The sequence below is a fragment of the Notamacropus eugenii genome, chromosome 6, assembly GCF_028372415.1.
Source record: "Notamacropus eugenii isolate mMacEug1 chromosome 6, mMacEug1.pri_v2, whole genome shotgun sequence".
NCBI classification, from domain to species: Eukaryota; Metazoa; Chordata; class Mammalia; order Diprotodontia; family Macropodidae; genus Notamacropus; species Notamacropus eugenii.
The window spans coordinates 204,319,961-204,346,985 of NC_092877.1; the positions used below are offsets into that span (position 1 = coordinate 204,319,961).

Genomic DNA, 27,025 nt, shown 5'->3' on the forward strand with positions numbered 1-27,025 from the left:
ATGATACATGTGGTTGATTAAAGTAAGATTGTTTACTCCTTTCAAGGTTGCTTTCCTTAGAAAAGCACATCTAAGAACCTGTACAGCAGGCCCTCCTGTGTATGCCGGGGTGCTTGCTGTTACAAGAACCAAGATTGTTCGTGACAATATACTCAGATTTTGGCTTCCCTTTATGTAGCCATTGTGTATATTGCTTTGCTCCGATATGGTTCTTATGGGTCTTCCATGTTTTCTGAATTCCTCATTTGTCATTTCCTGCAAATGTTATTCCTTTATATTTATACACTTATAAACTAACAGTTTGTCCCGTGACTCTCCACCTTGTTTCTAGTTCTTTGTGCCCACTGAAAGTCCTATAGCCTTTTCCCCCTTTTTATTGGTATCTTTTACTAATATAGCATTTTCATTTCTGAATACATCCCTTTCCCTTCTCAATCCAAGTACCCCTACCTTATAACAAGACTTAAAAAAAAAAAGAAAAAGAAATAGTTCAGGAGAACCAAGTGATACATTGACTATTTATTGGCACATTCAATCATCTACACCCATCGTCTACCACCTCTGTGATGAGGGAAGGAAGGTTTGAGGAGGGAATGTGGTAGAGTGGAAAGCATTGGCTTTGGAATTCCAGGGCCTGGCTTCAAGTCATATTCTGATGCTTACCTGTGTGATCTTGAGCAAGTCAAAAACTAATTTTGTTTCTCAGATTTTTTCATTTCTTACAGTATAGTAAATTTTCCATTAAATTCATTGTATTTATCTTGTTTCTAGTTCTTTGCTACCACAAAAAGTTCTGCAATGGATTTTTTTGGTATGTTTAGGAACACAGCCCTTTGAGCTCCATGCTTAGCAGTGGGATATCTAAGTCAAAGGAGATGAATATTTTAGTCAACTTTTTAAAAAAAAAAAGTGATGATTTCAAATAGCTTTCAAGAATAGACAAAGCTATTTGACACTTAATCTTAGCATGAATTAGATGAGAAACCACTACTTGGCACAATTCACTATCTCCATGACTACTGTATTAGTGTGCCTTTTTTCTCATAACACTACATTATTTTAATTTTTTGTCATCTTTGTCAGTATTCTGTGTGTAAGGTAGAACCTCAGAATTGTATTAATTTGGATTTCTTTTATTAATAACAGAATGATCTTTAATATAGTTAATAGTTTGCAATTCTTTAGGGAACTATTTGTGTTTTCCATTATTTGTCCACCAAGATATGAACCTTGGTGTTTATTCTTTGTGTTAATTCTTTATATATCTTGGTTATCTGACTTCTGTCAGAGATTTGATACAATGATATCCTCTGAAGAGTTTCCCTTCTTATCCTTTCATCTGAGCAAAAGCGCTTCAATTTTATTTAATTGAGGTTCTCTGTTTTGTATTTTGTGATCTCCTATTCCTTGTTTAGTCCTGTATCGTTGTCCATTTTCGTCCAATTTTTTGATATGTGTCCATTTAGAATTTATTGTGGTATGTGCTATGAGATGTTGATTTAAACTAACTTTTTGCCACACTGCTTTCCAGTTTTCACAGCAGTTCCTGTCAAAATAAAGAGTTTTTCCCCAGTAGAAGGTACCTGATAAATGTTTATTATCTGACAAATAGTTTATGTTTTCTAGTGTATCAAATGCTGGATTGTTTCTGGCCCAATCTTATCTAGCCCCACTCTTTTAAAACTGAGCTACCTTTCTTTTTTTAACTAATTAAATAGCTTTGATGATTATGGCTTTATAATATAACTTAAGGTTTAATAATGCTATACCCTCCATTCCTACTTTTTTTTTCTTTTTTCCCATGAAATTCTAGATTTTTTTTCTTTCTTCAATTGAATTCTGGCATTATTTTTGTCTGGCTCAGTAAAGTAACATATGGCCTTTTTGAAGGAAGGAGAAGATGCATCCCTTTGTGGATTCTGACAGGTTAGCAGTCATTTCTGAGATATGGTTGTGCCAGTTTGTAATTGATTAGTCTGTTATTAAATTTATTGTCTTGTTAATAGAACTCTGGTAATAGCACAACAGGATACAAGCTGTGACAACATTTTAGGGTGTTGTCATGTTCCTTCAGAATCGTAGGGTTATCATGCAACACACCATGTCACATGTCTCTGAATGTGAGGGAGAAAACCCAACTTGGTTTCACTGGTTTAAATATAGTTGAAGGCTCCAGATACAAGCTTGAGAGGAGGAAGTACTATGCAGCATATAGGAAATAGCTTTCAAAGATAACTCGCTGAAGTATAAAATTGACTTCAAAAGGTCCTGATAATTGAATTTTAAAAAGAATAGACTTGCTGAAAAGGAGGTTCTCTGCTGGATCTTCAGAAGGGAGAAGGGCAAGCAAATTGGGTAAAGTACTTGAGATGGGAATTGGCTGTTACAGGAATGATACCGAGTGCTTAATGAAAATATGTGAAGTTTGAGAGAAGAAAGTTATGCCTGAAGAATTGTGACGTGGGCACTTAGTGTCTCTGAACTGAACTATGGAAGTCTAAGTTGGGCAGGACTAAGAATTCTTTGTGTTTTTTTAAAGTGATTATTCTGAGTCATTTATATACTAGCTTAGAGAATGGAAGCTCCCATTCTAACCTTTTATGTGTGCTTTTATATATTAAACATGTGAAAAAATAGTTCTGTGTGTGCTAGCTTCAAGGCAGGACATTTTGAAACCTTGTACTTTTTTTGCCAAAAGAAATATTAATCCTAGATTGCGGAATGTACTGTGACCGTGGGCAGGGTGACTATCACCAGTTAGGGTTCCTTGCTTATTTCTGATATGCCTTGAGGAAAGTAACTATCCCCAATTGAGTTTTTTTTTTTTGGTTGCCCTGAATTTGGCACTCTGTTATCTTATATCCTTCCTTAGCCTGTAAAATACTGGTTGAGAATATGCAAGTCTGGGAGGGTTAGTGTACATGTTGAAGGGTACATGTTAGACCAAGGTAAGTTCCCACCCCGCCCCCAATCAGTAAATTAGATGATAAACCTGAATCTTTTGTTGTTGTGCAGTCATGTTCAGTCATATCTGATGACCTCATTTGGAGTTCTTTTGACAGAGATCCTGGAGTAGTTTGCCATTTCTTTGTCCAGCTCATTTTACAAAAGAGGAAACTGAGGCAAGTGGAGTTAATTGACTTGCCCAGGGTCATACGAGTGTCTAAGACCAGACTTGAACTTTTAAGAAGAGTCTTCCTAACTTCAGGCCCAGCACTTTATCCACTGTGCCACCTAGCTGCCCAATCTAATAAGGTGAAATTTAATAAGGGAAAAAATTCATGGCCTTCAGTTTGGTTTTTAAAAATAAACTATGCAATTACAAGATGAGGATGCATGGATAGACAACGGTTTGCATTGAAGGGATCTAGCGGGCATTTCATGAGCAGTAAGAATCAGCATTATGCTATGGCAGCTGTGAAAAAGCTGACCAAATCTTAGGTTTCATTAAATAAGTGAACAGTGCCCAGGACAAGGTAGATCATAGTCACATTGTGTCTTGCTTTGTTAGACTGCATCTGGATTAAGTTTTGGGCACTGTATTTTAGGAACACTGATAGATGGCAAAGGTGGGCAGTTCAGATACTGAGAGGGGCTAGAATCCCTGTCTTATGAGGATCACTCAAAAAAATTGAGGGAGAAGAGAATACTTGGGGAAGACGTGATAATTGTCCTCAAAAGCTGTCCTTAAAGGTTGTGAAAGGGGGACTAGATTCATTATACTCGGCCTTAGATAGCAGAACCTATGAACAGGAAGTAGGTGGAAGTTGTCAAGTAGTAAATTTCTGCAGGAAAAACCTTCCAAGGATTAGAGCTGTCCAGAAGTGATATAGGCTGCCTGCCTTAGGAAGCAATACATTCACCATTATTGGAAGTCTTCAGGCAGAGAGACCAAACAGTTACTTGTCATGCACATTGTCAGAAAGATTTCTGTACAGATATGGGTTGGACTAATTAAATTCTGAGGTCGCTTCCAACTCTGACTTATTCTGAGGTTTCTACTTGCATTTCAGAAGTCTTCAGTGCCTCATAAGATAATTCACTACAAGGCAGCAAAATGTAGTAGAAAGAGTGTCAGACTTGGAGTTAAAAGAATCTTGGATTCAGATCCCAGCTGGGACCTTGGACAAGTCAGTTCACTGTTTTGAACCTAAATTTTCTCTTCTATAAAACAGGAATAATGGTAGTTTCACCACCTGCCTCTTATTATGAAGAAAACACTTTGTAAATCTTAAAAGCACTGTATAAATGTGAATTTTCCTTTTACATTTAAATTACACAATCCAGAAAATTCTCTATTCAAGGAACTTCAAGAACATTCTTATTATCTACAGGTATACCTGTAGCTATAGATCTGGGGTACTAATTAATATCTATTAAGGTTATGTAGTAGCAAAAACCCATGTGTATTCAGGAGTAGAAATGTTTGTCTACTCTTTTCCAGAGAGACAATGAGGGGAAATCGTTCAGGGGAACAAGATCTTTTAGTTCTATCTTTGTACTAATGTTGAAGCATGATTTATTTATTTACAAAGGCTTCCTGGCAGTTAGAGTATTACAAGGTAAATTTGAAGAGATGTCACTTCTCTCACTGTCTGTCTGATGGAATCATTGACTGGAATTTAAACTTTGGAAACTCTTAGGCTAAAATTTGAAGTCTGGCTTTAATAAATGATGGAAACTTGTTGCCAGCTCATATGCTGGTGTACAGAGTTAGAGAATTGGGAAGCTAGGAAAACAGAGGGTTCTGGCCCCACCCTATCACTATTGTAGTCATTCATTTCTACCTCCCCTCCATTGAGGGCTCCACACTGCCCACCAGCTGGATGCTGTGTACTCTCTCAGATAATTTTTTCATCCAGTCTGGCTCTCCCACCCCCAATTACTAGTGTGGAAGTATCTTATGAAGAGGTTCTTTTTGCAGATGGAGGCTCTGAGGCTCCAAAGTGAAAAAAAGTCCATGATAATACTCCCAGCCTGCCTTGCAGTAGCTTGGGTAGGAGTGTTTTTTTAGGGCTCTGGGAAGGGAGAGAGAACCAGTGAATCTTTGAGCTTGAAGGACCCTTAAGAAATCATTGGAAGTGTTGATATAAATTCCTATATTTAGTGCCTGTTTCATCATGAATATTTATGGGACCAGAAAAGGAGAGGGACTGCTTCTATAACCAGAGTAAGAAATATTAAACAGATGGACATCCCAGAATCTTGCACTGACATTGGTGAAATGTTTAGAAAAAAGAAAAATGGGCCTCTAATGTGTCGAGCATCCTTCTTTGGAGGATTTTTGGTCAAGGACAAGAATCAGCCAGGATGAGAAGGCATGAATGAGGTGGGATCCATATTGATAAAGGGAATAACCATACTGATGATATCATAGATCCACAGCAAGTAATCTTCTATATCAAGACAATTTTGGCAGAGGAAGCTTTTTGCTTCTTCCCATTCGTCTCTAGGAAAATGATTACCAGAGGCAGTGTGGTACAGTGGAAGGAACATTAGATTCAAATAAAAAACATTTGTTGTTTTTGTTTTTCAGTCACATCCAGTGCTTTGTGGCCTCATTTGAGATTTTCTTGGCAAAGATACTGACGTGGTTTGCCATTTCCTTCTCCAGGTCATTTTACAGATGAAGAAACTAAGGGAAACAGGGTGAAGGGTCTAGCCCATGGCCACACAGCTAGTAAGTGTCTGTGGCCAGATTTGAACTCAGGAAGACTCACATTCTTGAATCCAGGCCAGGTACTCCATCCTCTGTGCTACCTGACAGACAACAGATGCACGCATGCACACACACACACACACACACACCCCTTTATAAACTTTAGCTATATAAATGAATGATGATGATAGAAAGTGTCCATTTTATTTTGGTTTTTTAAGCTAATGTGTCTATTCAGCAAGAATTTATTAAGCACCTTCTTTGTAGACAACAATGTACTAGGCGCTAGAATGCCTTTAGACAGTCGGATCCTGGATTGGGAAAGGATAAATGATTCACACACTATCCAATTAGAGAATAACTACAAAATAACATGTACTATGTAAGACAATAGAAACTGAACAGTAGAGTTTTAGTCTGTTAGATCTTCCAGGGACTTTAGAGATTATCTAATTTAACTCCTTAATTTTTTACATATAAGGAGAGTGAGTCCCAAGAAGATGCTGAAAAATGTACAGAAAATGAGTTAGCAGATTTAGGATTTGTCCCAGTTCTCTGACAGCCTATCCCATGCCTTATTCTACCACCTCTCTCTATGTTATCTGTAGTATCTAGCATTTCTTATGGAAGCTGTTGCTTACATGGTTGCTCAAGGAGTAAATGCATAAATGGAACTTCGAACTTAGCCTCAAGATCCAGGTCAGAAATTACAGATTTTTCCTTGGCAGAGTTGGGTGGGGAGATAGGTTAACTAAACATTTTGTATAAGAAGGAGAATATTATGAGCATAGCCATAGAGATGGAATGGGATATGCACAGGGAAGGACATTGGTTTGGGTAGACTGGAACATCATAGTGGGGATCTAGGAGGTCTCCCTGTGTCTAACCTGGGGATTGGATCTTTGAATAGGTATACCATGATAGATACTGTCATTTGCATAATACAGAAGAATGTAGGTTCTTGAGAGCACTGACTTCTCATTTTTGTCTTTGTATTGTCAGTGTCTGTTATAATTCCCGGCACAAAAATATGTGCTAAGTAGATACTTATCAAACTGAATCTTTTATTTACATATCAGGCATCTCCTAGTCAATGTAAATAAGTAAAGGTGGGAGTGAAGCAGTGATTAAAACTAGCTTCCTTGTCTGCCCCCTTACAATAATCTGCCCCCCAAAATGAGGTCAAACTATGAAGCTCATTTTAATACCAGTCTTGGCGATGAATACTTATATAACAACCTACAGGTTTTAGTGGTCCAACACTAGAAGACAACTTTTGGTCACCAATTAAGAAAGACATATGTTTATATAACAGTTTAAAATTTGCAAAGCTCTTTCTCACAACTCTGTGGCTAGGGTAAGCATTATCATTCCTATTTAGTGTGAATATTATTATCCCCATTTTACAGATTAGAAAACTGAAGTCCAATGGTAATACTACTGATAATTGTCAGAACTAGTATTTGAACCCAGGTTTCTTCTGGCTGAAACCGGCAGTCCATACACCAGACTGCCTCTTAGGACTGATCTCAATTGACCTCAACTGAGGAAAGGTCTGCAGTACCGTTCCTCAGAGTTACCTACCCCTATCCACAATGAGCTGAGTTTTTGTGCATGGAGCTAGGCTGTTAACTAAATGCTTTAACAATAATCATAGGTAAAAGACTTTGAATAACTACAATGTTAAACCTTTGACTAAGATGTTTTCTCCTAGGTGACTAGGAAGCAAAGTAGATAGAAGGCTGTGCCTGGAGTCAGAAAGACCTGAATTCAAATTTAACCTCAGACACTTACTTGCTGTGTGATAACTGTGTGAGTTGTTTGCCTGTTTCCTCAACTGTAAAGTGGAGATAATAGTAGCACCTGCTTCTTAGAGTTGTTATGCGGATCAAATGGGATAATGTCTGTAAAAGCTCTAAGCACCATGCCTAGCATATAGTAAGTTTTATAGAAACGCTTATTCCCTTCCCCTTCCCTTCTCCTTAATATTGTGGGTACTCACAGCCCTTTTCTTGTTAAAGCACATAAAGTAGTTCTGAAAAAACCTCTTTAATACCTTTTAATTATGTGTCTCCTACACCTTTTCTGAGCAACGAAGTGGCACAGTGGATAGAATTGCTGGGCCTGGAGTCAGGAAGATTTATCTTTGTGAGTTCAGATATGACCTCAGACATTTACTAGCTATGTGACCCTGGGCAAGTCACTTGACCCTGTTTGCCTCAGTTTCCTCATCTATAAAATGAGCTAGAGAAGGAAATGGCAAACCACTCCAGTATCCTTGCCAAGAAAACCCCAAATAGGGTCATGAATAATGTCAGAGACATGACTGAAGTGACTCAACAATAATACCTTTTCTAAGGACAGATGAGAGAAGTATTAGTGAAAAGAGCCCTAGCTTTGGAGTTAGGGGACCATGGCTCAGACCCTGTTTTTAATCTTTTCTACGTGACCTTGAGTAAGTTATTTCTTCCTGAGACCTCATTCCCCCCTCTGTAAATAACTAGCTTCCAAGATCCATCCCTTCCAGTACTAGATCTATGAAAAACTGAAGGAACTTAGTAGAAAAATTCCAGTTTGAAGAATACTTTGTGGTAAAGTTAGGCACAATGTTATGCTTTGAGGATTATTTGTGGAGGCAGAGGCTCATGAAGTTAATTTAGCTTTTTATCTCCCCATGCCAGTAAAGAACACAGGAAAACGAGCACCAACTGCTTTGTGTTGAACTGTATTTGGGAAAAATGACATGTCCTGGTTTCTTGATTGGCAAATTTGCAAAGGATTAAATATGGAAATAGCACTATCTTTAATGTATACGGAAGCAGATGCCAAATTATCTCCTTCCCAAAGGGCTGATGTCTTTCTCAGATGGAAAAGCTTAATGTGCATTTGAGGAAATGACACAGAACAGCTACTATATATGGGAATTTTTGCAGAACCCGGCTGTCAGAGACGTATGATAAGTGATGGCCTCACTTTGACTTCCAGTCCAGCTGTTTCTGTGATCATATGTCTTTGGTATCTTGAGTCATTTTTTCCATCCCCTCTTTACCTTGAAAGCTGTGTCTTAATTAGTTTTATTTGTTCCAGGGATAAGTGAAGCCTACCCCATTTAGGTGCCATTTGATGCTTCTTTTCCCAAATGATTTAAAATCTCCGAGGATTTCATTTCATTCTCACAAACTTATGAGGTAAAGCTCCCCGAAGGCGGAGGCTGTTTTCATTTTTGTCTTTTCTGTTTCTGGCGTCTAGTACATACTTGGGTCATGGGCACTTGATAAATATTTATAGATTGAAGGATAGGGTAGATAAATGTTTTATAGGTGAGGAAAATGAAGGACAGAGAGGTAGTCACTTTCCAGGGATCACATACTTGGTGAACAGAACAGAACAGAACAGCTAAGACTAAAAACTGAAACTACCCTCTCCAGAGTTACTAGTGATTTCTTGTTGCACAAATCCAATGACCTTTTCTCAGTCTTCTTCACCTCTTTGCATCCTTGGACACTGTTGATCACTCTCTCCTCCTTCTCTCTTCTCTCCAACTCTTCTCTCTAGGTTTTTGGGATATTGTTCTCTCTTGGTTTTCCTTCTACCTCTCTGACTGCTCCTTCTCTGTCTTCTTTGCTGAAGATCATGCCATCTAACAGTAGGTTTTCTTCAGGATTCTGTCCTGGGACCTCTTCTCCCTCTATACTAGTGCATTTGGTGATCTCATCAGTATCCATGCATTTAATTACCATCTTTGAGCTGATGGATTTCAAATCTACCTTTCTTGCCCCAGCCTCTCTGCTGATCTGCAGTCTCACATCTCCAACTACCTTTCAGACATGTAGAATTGGATGTCCAGTAGATGTCTTCAACTCACTATGTTTAAAATTTACTCATTATCTTTCTCCCTGAGGGAGGGGTGGAGAACCTAGGTCCTCAAGTGCTGCCTTTTGACTGAAGTCTGCCCTAAGCTCTCTCTTCCCCTCCTACCTTCCCTACTACTATAGATAGCAACACCTACCTCCCAGTCCCTCAGTCTCGCAACCTAAGATTCATCCTGGACTCCTCCCGTATCCAAGCTGTTGTCAAGGCCTTTCTTTTACAGGTCCCCTTTTTTCTTCTGGTACTACCACCATTCTAATGCAGGCCTCATCCCCTCACACCTAGATTATATCAATAGTCTGTTGGTAGATTTGCCTGCCTCAAGTCTCTTCTGCACCCTAGTACACCCTCCATTCAGCCACTAAAATGATTTTCCTAAAACTCAGATCTGATTATGTCACCTTCCTATTCAGTAAACTCCAGTGGTTTCCTGTTGCTTCCAAGAGCAAATACAGAATGTCCAGTTGGCATTCAAAACCTAATGGAACCCCTGTCTACCTTTCCATGCTTCTCACATCTTACTCCCCAGCACATACTCTTTGATCTAGTGACAATGGCCTCCTGGCTTGTTCCACAAACAACACGCTACATCTCTTGACTCCAAGCATTTTCTCTGGCTGTCCCCTGTGTCCCGAATGGCCTCCTCTTCTCCTCCAACTCTTGACCTCCCTGGCTTTCTTTAAGTCTCCACTAAAATCCTATCTTCTCTAGGGATGCCACCCTAAGCCCTCAATCCCAGTGCCTTCCCTCTTATTTTATATTTATACTTTATTTAGCTTTAGCTTCCTTTGTATGTATTTGTTTGCATGTTGTCTCCCTTCTTAGGTTGTAACTTCCTTGAGAACAAAGACTGTCTTTTGTCTCCTTTTGTATCTCCAGTGCTTAGCATGGGGCCTGGCCCATAGTAGGTAGATGAATACCTGGGTTCAATCAAATTCATCTTCTTAGTTAAGGGGCAGCTAGGTGGCACAGTGGATAGTCAGGAAGACTCAGGTTCAGATTCAGCCTCAGACACTTACTAGATAAATGACCCTGAGCGAATCACTTAACCCCTTTCCTCCTCTGTGAAATGGAGATAATAATACCACCTCCTTCCCAGAGTTGTGGTGAGGATCCATGAGATAGAAATAATTGTAAAACACTTAACCCAGTGCAAGCACATGGTAAGAATGATATAAATGTTAGTTATTACTATTATTGGTTCAAGAGACATCTCTAAGAAAACTTGAAGAATTGTGAAAAACCGTTCACTGCTAAAGAACTAGTCATATTTCACTGATCGCTTGAACTGGGGTCATCAGATACATAGAACACAGGATACAATGATGATGGCAGCAATAAATAATAACCAGCGTTTATATAGTGCTTTGAGGTTGCAAGGTACTTTATGTCTTCACCACAACCCTGGGCTAACGTGCCATTATCATCCCCATTTCACAGAAAGTATGGCAAATAGTGGTTAAGTGACTTGCCCAGAGTCACACAACTAGTGTCTGAAGTAGGATCTGAACTCAGCTCTTCCTGTCTCCCATGTCGAGCACTCTGTTCTTTCCCAGCTGCTGCCTAGGATAGATCATAGGATCATAGGAAGCATTTATTCAGTGTCTGCTGTGTGCCAGGCACTTTGTGAGTTGTTGGGATGCAAAGATAAAAATGAGTTCCTTCCTGCCTCAGGGAGCTTACATTCTATTAGAGTAGTATATTTATAAGTATATATAAGTTATATGCAAAGTAATTTCTGAAGGTAGGAGGAGTCACCAGTGTCATGGGTTGAGAATACATCTTATAGGAGAAGGAAATGCTTGGAAGAAAACCAGGAAATCTGAGAGATGAAGATAAAAGGGAAATGCATTTCAGGTATGTCTAGGGTCTGCCTATTCCAACACAGCACAGAGGATAGCAGATGGAATATGGTTTGTAAGGAACAATAAGAAAGCCAATTGGCTGGAAATTAGAATAATGTGTCTAATGGTTTAAGAACTTGGTTGTAAAGGGCATTAAATGCCAAACAGGAGTTTGTATTTTTTCCTACATTTAAAGGATTGATCTATGAAACTAGGAATTTTAAGGATTAGAGGTGAGGAGGGAGGGCATTCGAAGGAATAAGGCACATGGCACAGAACCAAGACATAGAATATTATATACAAGGAACAAAAAGTAATCCCGTTTGGCTGGAACAGAGTGTGTGAAGGAAAATGATGTTCAATCAGTGATCTGAAGGTCTCTAAATGCCAAACAGATGAGTCTGTATTTTGTCCTAGCTTCTTGATCATGTGACATGGTCAGATCCTGTGCTTTAGGAACCTTAATTTAGGAGCTCCGTGGAGGATAAATTGAAGAGGGGAGAAACATGAAACAAAGGGAGACCCATTTTGAGGATGTTGTTAATAGTCTAGTTGAGATGTGATTAGTACCTGAGCTGTGGTGGTGGTGGTGGTGGTATGAGTACAGAAAAGAAGGTGGACACGAGATATTTTGGAGGTAGGATCAACAAGACTTGGTAACTGATCAGATATAGGGAATGATAGAAAGTAAAGCATGGAAGATGACTCCAAGGTTGAGAAATGGGTTGAGAGAAGGTGATTGTGCCCTCTGTAGAAATAGGGAAATAGAAGAGGTGAGTTTGGGGGAGACCAATGATGAATTTTGTATAAATTGGCCTTGAGATATACCCACTGGACCTTCAGTTCAAAATGTTGGATTAGATGTCTGGTGAGTAGAACTGGATTTAAAGATCTGGATATCTTCTGCCTAGAGATGAACCCTTAGGAGCTGTTGAGATGAATTTGTGTTCTTTTTTTCTTTTATTTCCCCTATTAAATCCTCCTGCCTTCTTTTCCCCACCTTCATTATCCCTTTAACTTTTCCTTTCTTCTTTTGTATCCCTTAATTGTTCACAATTGGGAATTTGAATGCAGCTCTTAATCCACTTATAGAATTAAGTTCTATTTCTCTTGTTCTTATTTAACAAGATAAACAAATGAATTGAGTACTATATGTTTTCTTTCTCTTGCCTCTAAAAATATGTTTCAGAGCTGGGGCTGACCTGCTTTAATAGAGGGAATTTTGTCATTGGGAATTCCCTATTAACATTAAAATCACAAGGAGAGAGAGAGAGAATATGAAAGACTTCATTTAAAAAAAAAAAACCTCACCTTAATTTAAGTAAGCTTTACTTGGGTGTACCTTTCTTATGGTCTTTGGCTCAGGATTTGATTTTCTTAAGTTTCCCACCCCTGTTTGCCCAAAGATTATTCTGCCTAGTGTATACCTGAATTATTCCACATGGTTTTTCCATTCCTAATGTATTGTTAAGGGTTTTGAATTTTTAAGGGAAAAAATGAAATTAATTCGTTTTTAAATAACATCTGTAATAAATTGGTGAAGAACAGTTTAAATGTGTGTATACTTCAAAATTAGTTTTAAGGCAAGTGTTGTGTATTTATTTCAGCAGTTCCATTTGGAATGGGGAAGGCTTTTGCCCCCACAGTGTGCTTTCTTTTCATCAATTCTAATTAACAGAAATGCCAGATGACTATGTGTAAGGATGGCTAATGGAATATTTTAATATCCCTTTCTGCAGTCACACCAGAAAGGCTCCTTTTCAAATGATATCCCTAAGGGAGCATTTATTAGGGAGAAAGTGTGACAGAGTGGAAAGACGACTGGATTTGGAGTCAGAGAACCAGAATTCTAATTCCTTTAAGGCTCAGCTTAAGTGCCTGGTGAACTGTCTTTGCAGATGTGCTAAGCTAGATTTAGGGTAACCAGCTTTCCTCAAGCCTGTCTGCATGTGAAGACTTTCCCTGGCCCAAAATGGGCAGATGGGAACATTTTGTTCCAACAGCCATGAACGTGTCTGAAGAAGGTACTACGATGTGCTTAGAGCTTGGTCAGACATCAAAGACACCATGGGTCATCCACTGTATCCCAGGCCATCTCCAGTCATTGATTTTTGTCCTGCCACTGGAATTCAGTGACTCTAGAATAGAGAGTGAGACTAACAACTTGGTGCAACTCTGTCTCACTTAAATCCAGTTTACGGGCAAATCAAGACATTACCATGATGTTATTGTACCTCTTAAAAAAACGAAGGACCAACAGCAGCAGCCTTCCAAAAGAAGTCATTCCCAATCCACTTAACCTGGTTTGTCTCAGTTTCCTCATCTGTAAGATGAGCTGGAGAAAAAAATGGCAAATCACTCTGGTATTTTTGCCAAGAAAGCCTCAAATGGGATCATGAAGAGTTGGACATAACTGAAATGGCTGACTGTAGTAAAGAGTCAGGATTTAAAACCAGATCCCCTGGCACCAGAACTAGCGCTTGGGAGGGCTTGTGCACTGGATCCACAAGTTAAATGTTCATTTGAACAAACTCAAAATAACGCCGAGAAGGTGGATGTTGAGATGGGGATCTCTGCCTTATTTGAACACCACTGCATAATATTTGAATCATAAAAGCATAGGTTCATTGTTATAAAGTTGGAAGGGATCTTAGAGTTAATTTACTCCAACCTTTTCATTTTACAGATGGGAAAACTGAGGCCAGAGAAGTGAATTTTAATTCAGTTTCTCTAACTCCAGATCTATCATTCTTTCCACTGTGCTACATTGTCTCAGTTTTAATCTGTCAATGTGGTTGAACCAAGAAACAAAAGGATATTGCATTTCACAGAAGTAAATTTAGGGAAATTGAGAAACTTCCACTGGGTATAGTTGGGGTAGTGTCATAGAAGGGTGTGGTGATAGTAAGCTACAACAAAGTGGAGAGTCTAAGGTAAAGGAATGGGGGGGAAATGCGTTTTAGAGCAATCTGGGCAACTCTAGCAGTAACTTAAATATGAAAACATGAAGAAAATAAGATTACTTCATAGGAACAGTAATATGGCATATTTAGAGAGTACAAATAAAGCGGTCTCTGTGGAGCTGAGATAAACTTTGTGTTTTTATAGCTTAGTTCAGCTTGCTTCAGTTTGAGGGAGAGATAGATTTTATATTCATTGAATATTGGTTATATGCTTGGTGGTATGCTAAGCACTTGGGTATTGGAACTCATAGGATCACTGATTAAGAGTTGAAAAGGATGGACTCCATCCTTAGTCCTTTTCATGAACCAAGTCCAATCCCCACATTTTATAGAAGAGGAAACTAAGACCCAGGGAGGGTGACTTGCTCAAGGTTGCTTGTACACAATTATAACTTTGCACAGTGCAATTTAGACTACTGCAACCACTTCAGGAAATTCATTCTTCATATTAATCAGGACCTAACTGGAGTCAGGAAGACCTGAATTCAAATTCAGCCTCAGACACCTACTAGCCATCGGACCCTGAACAAGTCACTTAACCTGGTTTGCCTCAGTTTCTTCATCTGTAAAATGAGCTGGAGAAAAAAATGGCAAATCACTCTGGTATTTTTGCCAAGAAAACCTCAAATGGGATCGCAAAGAGTTGGACATAACTGAAATGACTAAACTATAGTAAAGAGTCAGGATTTGAAACCAGATCCCCTGGCTCCAGAACTAGTGCTTTTTCTACTATTCCATATATAGAGAATATAAACAAAATATAACCGGGCATTTGGAATAGTTTACAGTACCTAGAGTCTAAATTTAAAACAAAGATGGTGTCAATTAAAATATTGTGGCAGTCCTTAGTAATTTAGTTTCCTGAGAAAATAAGTATAACAGCAATGGTCACTAGAGGGCAGTGTTTCCAATAACATCGAAGAACTTTTCTGGACTGTGTCAGTTTTCAATTAGTCAAAAGTAAAGTTTCGGCACATCTCCCTCTTTTTCTCCCTCCTCCTCCCCTTCCTTTCCCTCCTTCTCACTCTGTATCTATGAGTCACCATCATCTTTATGAGCTACATGATGATATGTTCCCTAGGCATTTATAAGAGGCAAAAGTCATTGGAAAGGACTACCAAGATCATCCATTTCAATCCCTTCATTTTACAGACGAGCAGACTGAGGCTTGCTTAGATAAAGTGATATGCTCAAGGCTCTACAAGTAGCAAGCTTCCACTGATGTTTCCTTCTAAATTATCAAATGTTAAGTTATCTTCTGTTAGAGCCATTCTATTTCTGTATTTCATTATATTAGTTATAAATCAGTTACTTGTGTATGGAATATATGATTCTTTTTTTTAACCAGACCTGTGATTTCAGTGGAGAAAGGGCAGTGGTGTCAAACTCAAGGGAATGAATGCCATTAAATTGTTCATAAGGATCCCAGCAAGCTTCATATTGACTTGGAAACACATGTATTTTTCTGTGTGTGTATATGTGTCCATACATGTATACCTACATGTATACACATATATATATATATATATACATATAGATAAGTATATAAATTCACCAACAGATTCAAATCAGTTAGGAATTACATTTTAATCTGCTTCAGGCCGCACTTCGCAATGTTGTAGGCAGCATGTGGCCTTGGATTGACTTGAGGAGCTGCTGATGAGAAAGCATGTAGGGTACACATTTTAATATCTGCTTCCTAATCATGGTTGATAAAGTAGATTTGTTTTCTCTGCTTATTATTTGCTCAACATCTTCTTTTCAAAAATTTTCCAGACACTATTAACGTTTAACATTCTTTTTTTTTAAATTTTGAGCTCCAAATTCTTTCCCTCATCCCTTCATCCCCTCCCTCCCTGAGACATAATTTGATAAAAGTGATACATCATGCAATCCAGCACTCACTGTTACTCGTTCTCATCTGGGATCAGACAGCCCATGTCTAATTCTTGTACCACAGGAGACAGCCCTTCAAATACTTGAAAACAGATATTCTGTCCATGTTTGCCCTCCTTCTCCCTTTTTTCTTATGTTCAAGCCTTCCCCTAACCCTTTTTCTACTTAAGAAGCAGAGAAGATAAAACCCTGGATCCAAAGTCAGGAAGACCTGGGTCAGATCCTGCCTCAGATACTTAATAGCTGTATGAACTTGGGCAAGTTTGCTTGCATCAGTTTTCTCAACTGTAAAATGGGGATAATAATAGCACCTACCTCCCAGGGTTGTTGTGAGAATCAAATGAGATCATATTGGTACAGTGCCTAGTACCTGGGATAAAGCAGGCGCTCTGTATAAATCATCATCTAGGACAGACACAAGAAGTCTAATAAACCCCTCAGGAGCTTTTCGGTCCAGTTGGGAAGGCAGGACAGACACACAGAAAGGTCTGACTAACTAACTAACTAACAATAAAAGGTAACAAAATGCCAAGTGAGTGCACACCACACTAATACAGGAGACATAAAAAACCTGATTTCTCAGGTCTGGCCTGGCTGAATTGTAAAGACTAGGCAAACAAAACATTTACTTCAATTGCATAAGCACATACTAAATGCCTGTTGAACAGTAAGGACTCAGACACTTCAAGCAAAAAAAAAAGTAATTAGGAATTTTTCTATCAGTGATTAAATACTTTCTCCTTCCTAATATCATTCAACACACAAAAGACTAATTACCCAACTGTAATTGCTTGGGCCGGGAGCCACTCGGGTAATATTTTGCCACTCATTCATGTAAGTTATTACTGATGATTATAAGCTGTTCATAGCTTGTATTCACTGTTCGTAGAGAAACTTAGTACAGTAAAGAAATTACCTTTTTGCAGCAAATAATTAAAAACAGATTTTTTTTTTTAATGATTACTTCCTTAGAACTTTTACCAAGGAGGTAAAAGGATAGAGGGATACTCTTCACTTAAGTTAATTATCATAAAGCTGAATCTGCTTTTATTTGGTTTTGGTCAATTACCTTCCCGTACTGACCACAAGTATCTTTTGAAGCTCTTAAAATTAGATTCACAGTTAATTCCTGAATGAATCTGTGCACCAATTATCTATTGAATGGGCCTCTTAAGTGATTCTAGCTTGGAAAGTACACATGCCTTTAGGGTCATGGTTCCCCGGTGGCTACAATTCCCTTATTACTTCTTTTACTTAAATTAATAAGCCTTGAGAGTTGTCTGGAAGTAACACAAGCCATTTCCACCTTAGTGCAGATTAGTTTATCAAACCAGCTAGGCAGTTATTTAGTGCAGTAGAGGGAACTGAAGCAGACATATGATCTTTGAGGGGATGGATTGTAGTGTGAGTATAGTGCCCTGGGCAGGCAGGGTTGTTACCATGAAGGTATCTATCAGGTCCTGGATAGAGAGAGAGAGAAAGTAGAGGATCAAGGGAACTGGAGTGAGCCTAGATAAAAAAAAAGCAAATTTTGCCTGCTTCAGAGTTTTACTTAGGAACTGTGGTATTTTGGGAGGAGAAAAATCTGGGAGGAGAAAGTAGTCATGTATACTTCTTGCTCCAGTGTAATGGTTCATAATTTTCTCTTCTAATAAGAATTTTCTTACTACTAGGTAGTTGGGCAAGATTTTTTTTTGGGAGGGTGGTGACCTTGCATTTGAAATAACTAGGTACTGAATCAGGAATCAAATCCAGCCTTAGGCACATAGTAACTGTGTGATCCTGGACAAGTCACTTTACAGTCTTACTTGTCAGCTTTAATTTCCTCAACAGTAAAATGGAGATTGCAATAGCACCTCTCCAAGTGGTTGTGAGAAGAAAATGAAATAATGTTTATTTAATAATTATAAATAATATTTGATAATTATTTACAAATAATATTTATAATGTACTCGGCATAGTACTGGATTCATAGGAAACATTTAATAAATGTTTATTCCCTTCCCTGCTTTCTCTGCCCCTTTTAAATCTTCTGTACTCATATAGTCATTGACATAGATAATGAAAGCTGATTGTTTTTCTTTTTCCATTTTTGTTGTTATTTCTTTAGTTGTGTCTGACTCTTTGTGACTCCATTTGGGGTTTTCTTTGCAAAGATAATGGAGCATTTTGCCATTTCCTTCTCCAGCTCATTTTACAAATGAGGGTTAAGTGCCTTGCCCAGGGTCACAAGGTTTATTAAGTGTCCGAGGCCAGATCTGAACTTGGAAAAAGGAGTCTTCCTGACTCCAGACCCAGCACTCTATCTACTGTGCCACTTAGCTGTCCCCCTCTCTAAAAGACTTCTCCTGCACGCCTTTTGCATACTCTCCTGAAATGCATCTCTCATACAACATTCTGTTTAGGTGGTCAAAATAATAGAAAAGGTCCTCATCTCTAAGGATCCACTCTTGCTTTTCATCCAGTCGATTACATTGCCCAGCTCAGTCCTGTTTTAGAAGTATTACAATGGAGTGTTAGATGGATGATTTAACTTTCTGAAATCTTGAGAGCTTTCCTTCTCTGCCTGCCAAATGAGCCCAGTGGTTCTGGGCTGGTTTCATGCCTGGGATGTTACCATCTGGTAACTGTACTGAAGCATATTTAAACAAGAATTAATTTGATTTGGGGTTTGGAACAGGAGAAAACTTGAGCTGAAAAACCAGGATCCTTACAACTGCTACTAAATAGTTCCCTTGTTTTCAATCCAGGCAGAAAACAGAACTAAAGTTACTGTCCTCTTGACCCCAGATTATCCATCTGTAAATTGTCGTGATAACACAGGATATAGTAAAATAAAGCCAAGACTTCTGGTGGCTGATTCTTGCCTGTATTGAGGGTGTCCAGGATGAGAGAGCAGTTAAGTGGTGCAGAGGATAGTGTGCTATACCTGAAACAGGGAAGATTCATTTTCCTGAGTTCAAATCTGGCCTCATACACTTACTAGGTGTGTGACCCTGGGCAAGTCACTTAACCCCATTTACCTCAGTTTCCTCATCTATAAAATGAGCTGGAGAAGGAAATGGCATACCCCTCTGTTATCTTTGCCAAGAAAACCCCAAATGGGGTCACAACAAGTTGGATTCAACTGAACAGCAGGATCCTAGAATCACAGTTACATAGATGCAAGGGGGCTTCAGAAGGCCATCTAGTCATTTTACAGAAGAAGCTGAGAAAAAACTGAGTGATGTGCTCAGCGCCCTGTAGGGAGGGAGTGTTAGAGAGGAAATTTGAACTCAGATCCTCTGGCTTCAACTCCAGCTCTCTTTCCATTGCCCCACTTGACTCTTTATTCCACAGAACATTTGGCAGCCTGATTGCTGACTGAACTATCTACCAAATCAAAAGGTTTGAAATTCCATGCTTGTTCTTGATTGAGGCTGAAGGACAAAGGAAATGATGGTCAGATGCAAATTTGTGCCTCAAAAATTAGGAATGTACCTTTCAAGAGTAGCTTATTACTTCAGGGAATTTTGTTTCCCCCAGGTCCAGATAACATAAAAGCAGAAGAATGTGCAAGGTGATGGAGTGAGTAGGGCACTGGTCCTGAAGTCAAGAAGACCTCAGTTCAAATACAAGTTCAAAAAATTAGTAGTTGTGTGACCTTGAGCAGGTCCCTCAACTGCTGTTTGCCTCAGTTTCCTCAACCATAAAATGGGGTTAATCGTAGCACCTACTTCCCAGAGCTGTTGTGAGGATCCAGTGAGATATTTGTAAAGCACATAGCACAAATGTCTGGCACATAATTCTTTATTTTGCTTCAGTTTTGGGTTATCAGCCCTCCATGGTAAGGGGAAGAGACAATGAACCTTAGAGACCAATTTTCAAGTGTCATTAATGGGGAATCGTGGGAGAAAGGGGTAACTATGAACAGGTTGCATGGAATCTTCCGTGAGTGAATGTGTCTTAAGAAATGGGGCAAGGGAAGGAGGCAGTGTGTACTGGGAACAAAAGGCCTATGATTTCAATAACAGCCAGCCTGACATTTCCATGGAGTCCATTGCAATATGGTTATGGGGCTCGTTTTTCTTTGGCCTGGCCATTTAGAAAGATCTCCACTTCTATAATGAAATTAGATAGTTCCCCACCCAGATATGCTCTGAAAGGCTGGTGAGTGTTTTCACATGTAAATCTAGTCAAATGCTTCTTTCCTAGCCTTTTCTGTTCCCTGTTTGTGCTAAATATTTACTCTTGGTACTTCAGACTTAGACTAGGAAAGGTTCTTTATTCATCTGTTCCAAATGAATTTGGCAGGAACCCAACCTACCCCTTGAGTTGCATTATTATTAATCTTATAACTGGGTGTTGTTTTTTTTTTTTAGTCTCTCAGCCTCAAATGTGTTCTATTCTGATCTTTATACTTTATACAGTTTATCTCTGATAACTTTATGATTCAGTATTCTTATGCTGAGTAGCTGTTAAACATTCTTTTCTTCCCCCTTTCTCTAGGCTCTTTTTTAAAAAAAGACTTATTCATGCCTTTTGTTTGTATACCGCATTCCTTTCCTTGGGTATCTCTCCTCAATGAACCCTCCCTTGTCTCATAGGGAAAAAAAAGCAATTAAAAAAACCCAACCAGTCAGCACTTATTCAGTATTTGCTGTGTGCCAGGCAGACTGTGGGCTAAACACCAAAGATACAAAAAAAGCAAAAACGTGATCCCTGTCCCCAAGAAGTTCACAAGGTTGTTATTCCTGACAACCTGTAGCATCCATAGATTCTCTCTCTCTTCTTCTATACCAAGAGGAGAGAAGATTTAGTGAAACAAGCATTTTAAAATCTCTTCTCTGTGGGGGCATCAGAGAAATGGTACAAAGATTTAAAAAAATACAAAACAAACTGTCCCAGCCCTCATAAGTAAGTATAAAATGTGTGTATGTACAAAAGCATACACTTTACACGTACAAAATGTAGTATAAAAAATAATTTCAAAAGGGATAAGGAAACTAGTGACAACTGGGTAGTTGGAGAAGATGGGTAAGGGAGATCTGGAGGGACCTAATAACAACTGGGTAGCACAGTAGAGGCAGTGCTGGGCCTGGAGTCAGAAAGACTCATCTTCGGAGTTCAAAGTTGGCCTCAGGCACTTAGAAGCTTGACCCTGGACATATCACTTAACCCTGTTTGCCTCGGGTCCTCATCTGTAAAATGAGCTGGAGAAAAAATGGCAAACCACTCTAGTATCTTTGCTAAGCACACCCCAAATGAGGTCATGAAGAATCAGACAGGCCTGAATTGAGCAACATCGATAATGGATATGACCCCTGAACTGAGTCTTCAAGGGAGTTAGGGATTCTAAGAGATAGAGGTGAGGAGAGCAAGAATTCCAGGTATTTGGGAGGGCCTTGGCAAAGGTTTGGAGACAAGAGAGACTTATGTAGGAGGACTAGCAAAGGGGCCAGTTGGACTTGAATGTAGAGCGTGTAACAAGCAGTAATAAATCTGGGAAGATACATTGTGAAGGACTTTAAATGTCAGACCAAAGAATTTGTATTTTATCTTAAAGGTAACAAGGAACCATTAAAAACTTTGGAAATAACCTCAGAATACAAATACTTCAGCCTCCTTATTTAACAAATAAGGAAACTGAGGCCTAGCCAGATCTGTATTTTAGAGGTGTCAGTTCTAGTACTTCATCAGAGGCAGCGTATTATAGTAAATAGGGTCAAGAAGACCTGGGTTTGGATTTTGCTTTGCCACCATCATCTGTGTTATGCTGGGCAAATAACTGAACCTCCCTGAATCTGTTTCTTTAGTTATAAAATGGGGTAGTAATATCACCTGCCTCTCAGGGAGATAATGTATGTAAATTGCCTTGTAAACTTCAAAGTGCTACATAAATGTCAAATTTTTTTTTTTATCATTTATTCTTTGGAGCCAGGATTAGTCATTAACAATTAGTCAGAAATTGGCTGCTTTGTACCATTGCTTTCATTTTCTCTAGCATATTTATTCGCCTGGTTCTCCTTGCTTTATTCTGTATCAATTTATTCAAGTCTCAGAATTGTTCATACGCTACATTTGTATCCTGGACTTACTGCACTCTCAGAGGAGACATTTCCCTGGTGATTAATAGTAGGCATAGAAAGGTAGTTTAGATCAGAGGGCAGAGCACTGAACTCGGAATCTGGAAAATCTTGTGCAGATCCTAGCTCAACTAAATACTACTTCAGTGTGACCCTGGGCAGGTCATTTAATCACCCAGTGCCTTAGTTTTCTGATTAGTATAATGAAGAGGCTAGATTCAGTGACTTCTGAAACCCCGTTCCACTATAATTCTGTGAAACTGGGTAGACCTTAGGTAGCCTGGGGGCTGAGCAGGCTACCCAGAATTCCTCAGGTTCTTGTGGTCATTATAGGTTTTGAGGGAGTTTGGGAAAAGAAACTCAAGGTCAGCCTTCGTTGAGAAACTAGTGTCTAGAGGGAACCTCATCTAAGACTGTCTCAGCCAGGATCTAAGTCATTAGTGCTCTCCCACCGATTTCCACAGTCATGATCCTGAGAACAAGCCAAGACTGAATCACACATTTAAACACCATAATTTGTTCACCTGTTTCCTCAAATGATACTCATATTTTTGTTTTAATTTTAGATTTTATTAATTTTTGCTACCACTGAAATCTACTTAGCACTCTTGTCAGTCATTTCATTAGCTACAGGTGAGGAGGGATGGATGCTCTCAAAATTTTCTGAAAGAGCTTTCTCTGATATATCACTGAGGGTTAAGATGGCAAATTGATAAAACTTGAGAAGGAGGCAGTGGGAAGAACAGTGGATTTTGAGTCAGAGGACCTGGGTTGGAATTCTCACTCTGCTACATATGTGATGTTGGTCAAGTTATTTAATTTTTCTGGACTTCATTTTCTGCATCTGTAAAATCTGATGACAGGACTAGATAACCGGAGGTCCTTTTCAGCTGTGTATCTAAAGTAAGAGAAATTAAAAGTATTTTCCCTGGAGGAATTGTTTCTGCCTTTATTGTATCTCCAGCACCTAGCACAATACCTGGTATATAGTAAGCATTTAGCAAATGTTTGTGGATTAATTTTCATACATATCCTTTTCCTGTATTTTTCTGAAGGTAAACCACATGGGGGCAGAAATAGCGTTTGGAAAGTTAGCTGACTTAAAACCATGATCCTCTAAAAACGATTGACATGGTAAGGACCCTGAAAGGACCAGAGAGTACATTTCAGTGTGGAGTAAACATTGAGACAATTTACTAGCATTTTTTTTAAGAAAGCATATCCTTCATCTAGTCTTTCTCAGTGGCTGTATAAGTGTCCTGGCCCATTTTGACAAGACAGGTGTTTAATCAGTGGTTAAATGTTGTGTTGGGCAAAAGAAATAATAGGAGAAAGTGACAGTGAAGGATTCTTGACCTATGGGGCTTATGGTGACTTTGTGAATTGTTCAGCTGTTGCAAAAAATAAAATCCCATGCATTTGAAGGTTCACAAAGCATCTTCCATACATGATGTTGTTGGAGCCTCAGAGAAACTCTGTAAGGTAGGTACTGCAGGTCTTCTTATTCTCGTTTTACAGAATGGGGCTCAGATGAAAAAAACAGCTAGAGAGACAGTAGCTGCATTCAAACCCAAGTTTTCCTTATTCCAAGTGTAGAGGTCTCCACCACGTGCCATATAATCTCCCACATAAAAAGTAACATTGATTATGGAAACAGTTTCTTCCATTTTCCCCTGCTGGTCTTGTCTTTGTGTTGCTTCCCTGAAAATGCCCTCGTTAAGAATTTTAAGTCCTAAAGCCACTTACCTAATTCAAAAATATTTTTCTTCTATTTTGTGAGTCTATATTCAGTAGGATAATAATAATATCATGTTAGTAGTCTCATTAAATAGCGCTTTAAGGTTTGTATATCATTTTACATTTAAGTCACTATGAGATCGGTGTTGTTAAAGTTCCCATTTTACAGATGAGGAAACAAGGCACAGAGTGGTTAAATGACTCGTCCAGGGTCGTACAGGTAGGGAATATCTGAGATAAGGTTCAGACTCAAGTCTTCCTAACTCTTAAGTCCTAGACTCTTTCCATTTCACTGTCTAAAACGCTAGGGAGTAAAGTGTTAGGGAAAGAAGAGAAGAGAACAAGCATTTCCATAGTGCTAACCGTGTGCCAGGGACTGGGCACGTTATAAAAGTAATGGTGGAAGTATTACAGAAAACTGGAGTAGTCGTGAGAGTTGTTCATTGATTTATTTTGTTGTCCTAGATCTTCTATCAAGACTTTCCTTTTTTTTTTTAATTGCTCCACAGCTTAAAGTGGGAAAAGTCTGAAGCTTTAAGAAAAGTATAAACATAAGCTAAAGATTGGATATTAAGGCTATAGAGAAGGAATGGTGAAACGAACAAGGATTATTCAACTTAAAGAGGTAGTTATGTGTCAGTTAATAATGGTCTCCTGGGTTATTGTTGTTCCATCCTTTTCAGTTGTGTCTGATTCTTCTTGACGCCATTGGGGGTTTTCTTGACAAAGATATTGGAGTGGCTGGCCATTTCCTTCTCCAGCTCGTGTTACAGATGAGGAACTGAGAGGGTTAGGTGATTTGCCCAGGGTCACACAGCTGGTAAGTGCCTATGGATGGATTTGATCTCATGAAAATGAGTCTTCCTGATTCTAAACCCAGTGCTCTATCCACTGCCGCACCCAGCTACCCTATGAGGCAGTTAAAGGGGGAAGAAAAGAGTGGGAAAGAAATGGAAAGAATACTAGGTGAAGAGTCCAAGGTCTTGGGTTCAGATCCCAGCTCTGATGCTTCTACCTATTTGACTTTAAGCAATGTCACTTCCCTCTGGGCCACAGTTTTTCTCATCTGTAAAATAAGGAGACTGAACTAGATGGTCCCTAAAACCCCACAAAACTTTAAAACTGGGATCCTGATTGTCCTGTGTATGCCTCTCTACCCAGGAGTTAGACACAGGTAATGTTTACTCTTATTTTTATCTCATTCTGTCTTCAGTATGTTATTTGCCCAGACAGTAGGAGTAAAATGGCAAGTCTCTCACTCTAAAACCTTAATGTGCTATATAAATGACAAATGTTAGATGTTATTATTATCATCTCAGTAGCATTCCCTTCTGAAGTTGTGGATCTCTGTGGCTTCTGTTGGCTGGCATTATCTTCATAGTTACTATGGAAGTACTTTGAAAAGGACAATTAATTTAGAAGCGAACATCCAGCCTTGGTAGTTAGAATTCTTGGAAACATTTGTGAATATTCAGATACAGCTTCCAAGGAAACCATTGCAGACATGGTTATCTGAATCCAACCAGACCCCAGAAAAACCAAAATTTTCGTTATTTTGAAGGTCATCCGTTTGACCACTTTTCTTTCGCTGTAGATCATTATGAGAATATTAGCCAAATATGCATATTATAATTCTCTATGTTAGACACTAATGTTCAAAAGTGCCTTTCTTTCTTTATCTAAATGACATAAAAAATTCTGTATGTACTCAGTTATTTTTAATTACATCTTATTTTGTTTGCAAATGAAGAGCCATCTTTTCTGCCTCCAGCCTCCTCTCCCCTTCATTGAGAAAACCAAAACTCCCATTACAGTTTGGGTGTCATGCTAGTGCAGAGGCCATGCTAATCTCTGTATTATTCCAATTTTAAGTATATAGGCTAAGTCAGCAATTCTGTGTACTTATTTATAACATATGTTATGAAGCAGAGAAGAAACCAGATGTGTACCAAATTGCCATTTAGGTCTGGACATGATAACAGTTTGTAAGGGCAAAGACAAGTACCAAATGGGAATGGCATTGATTTAAAATCTGCTTATCCAGTCTGTCTGGGGAACTGCCCCAGGGACCTGAGGGAGAGAAAGGTCTTTAGTTATTAGAGCTAAATTCTGCTCCAGTGATTTCTGAACCTGTGAATATTCAGACACAACTTCTGGTTTATAATTCACTTTAGCAGTGTGTGTGTGTGTGTGTGTGTGTGTGTGTGTGTGTGTGTGTGTGTGTTGAGATAGGGGTGGGGATGGAGATGGTTCTAAGCCCTACATTAGGAACTATGGAATCACAGAATCTCTCATTCCAATAATACCTTAGAGAGATCATCCAATTCAGGCTCTCCCTTAAGCAAAAATTCCTATAATAATGATAGCTAACATGTGTATGGTGCTTTAAAATTTGCAAAGCATTCTTTAATTCAGTTCATCCTGCTATAGCAGGTAGGGGGTGATATGGTGGGGTTGCAAACTTATGTTTTGGGGAAGACCCCAATATATCATCTGTCATGAGATCTTAGTTTTAGTCTGTTCTGTGGGTGACCACAAGCTATTTGAGACCTCTGAATTGGTTCCCTTATCCAGAAAACTGGGGGGAGAAGAAATAATTTATGTAAACATCGTTTAAAAACTCTTTTGTTATTTTGAAAATGTGCCTAGAAGTTCCTGAGAAAAGCAAAGAAATAGTTCAAATTCTCTGAAGAGGTTTCATACTTGACCAAAAAATGAAGAGGGTAGGACTAAAGTTTATAAAATGTATATATCTTGTCTTCATTAGAAAGGAGGTAGAAATAAAGAATAAGGGGACCTGGAGACCTGAGCTTTGGATGTGGGAAGCATGTGAGCAAAATGCTATCTGTTGCAAAACCATGATGACCAAAGTGTACTTTCCCAAATGGGGACACAATCATCAAGTTGCTGTATTTCAATACCTGGTAACTTCATCTTCAAGTCATTAAGTTCAGGTCATAATTAAGTTGGACTGGAAAAGCAACCTAATTT

The 27,025-nt window shown here is 38.8% G+C and overlaps 1 protein-coding gene and 1 non-coding gene across 4 annotated transcripts in view; one reads left to right on the plus strand and one right to left on the minus strand.

Annotated features, from left to right (window-relative positions):
• LIMS1 (LIM zinc finger domain containing 1) overlaps positions 1-27,025 on the plus strand; it is a 197,427-nt gene that overhangs the window by 77,043 nt on the left and 93,359 nt on the right. Inside the window, exon 1 of one of the 3 annotated variants that reach the window (XM_072621815.1) lies at positions 1,809-2,355. The exons of the other annotated variants lie outside the window; for them this stretch is intronic. The gene's annotated coding sequence lies outside the window, so the exon portion shown is untranslated. Of the gene's footprint in view, positions 1-1,808; positions 2,356-27,025 lie in introns of those variants that run through there. 3 annotated transcript variants of the gene reach the window in all.
• Positions 25,825-25,926, minus strand: LOC140512919 (U6 spliceosomal RNA). The gene has a single exon (XR_011969975.1). It is a non-coding gene; the product is annotated as a U6 spliceosomal RNA (small nuclear RNA).